Source organism: Galeopterus variegatus, unplaced genomic scaffold (assembly GCF_000696425.1).
Source record: "Galeopterus variegatus unplaced genomic scaffold, G_variegatus-3.0.2 Scaffold19906, whole genome shotgun sequence".
Lineage (NCBI taxonomy): Eukaryota > Metazoa > Chordata > Mammalia > Dermoptera > Cynocephalidae > Galeopterus > Galeopterus variegatus.
The window spans coordinates 7215-8311 of record NW_007746017.1 but is presented as its reverse complement, the minus strand read 5'-3'; positions in this window follow the sequence as shown (position 1 = coordinate 8311).

The window sequence follows — 1097 nt, the reverse complement described above, 5'->3', positions numbered from 1 at the left end:
TAATGACAGGGTGGTGGATACTGCGCCAGTCTCTGCCAGATTTTTTTTCCTCCTTTTTCTTTTCTAAGTAAAGGGAGGGTTTAGGCTCTCGCAGGGAACAACGCCTCGCATTAAGATAAACAAAATGGAAAGTTAAAGAGGAAAGCAAGGACGTTGGGAAAAGCCACCCTTTCCTAAAACTCCCCTGCGCCCCCCCCCCATGAAAAAACAAAAAAACAAAACAAAAAACCCCATGACAGCACAATTCCGATTCGGAGGAGTCAGTGTTCTGTAAACGTGGAATCCAGATACCAAAGCAGTCTCGTGGAAGCAGAAGCGTTTTTATTTGAATCTTTAATGTGACATAACTAAAAGAGAAACAACAGAATCTTCTAACGACCCAGATAAATGCAATTATTTCCTCGAGAAGGAGAGGTTTTCCTGATTATTTGGGGTTCACTTGGGCCCCCCTTTTTTATTAACCACATCCTTATGTAAAGTCAATTTTAAACGGATTTTTTTTTTTTTACCAAACACGCGCGCGCGCGCGCACACGAGCATTTGCCTCGCGATAGACACGGGGGGAAATGCAATATTTTTTTAAGCGCTTAAACAATTTCTGAAATGCCTCAAAGAAAACCCTTTCAGAGGCACCTTGGCCTCAAGCTGCAGCAAATCCTGGGAGGTCCGGCTTGAATTCCCAGGCCTGCACCAGTAATGACAGGGTGGTGGATACTGCGCCAGTCTCTGCCAGATTTTTTTTTCCTCCTCTTTTTTCTTTTCTAAGTAAAGGGAGGATTTAGGCTCTCGCAGGGAACAACGCCTCGCATTAAGATAAACAAAATGGAAAGTTAAAGAGGAAAGCAAGGACGTTGGGAAAAGCCACCCTTTCCTAAAACCCCCCTGCGCCCTCCCCCCCCCCATGAAAAAACAAAAAAAAGAAAACAAAAAACCCCATGACAGCACAATTCCGATTCGGAGGAGTCAGTGTTCTGTAAACGTGGAATCCAGATACCAAAGCAGTCTCGTGGAAGCAGAAGCGTTTTTATTTGAATCTTTAATGTGACATAACTAAAAGAGAAACAACAGAATCTTCTAACGACCCAGATAAATGCAAT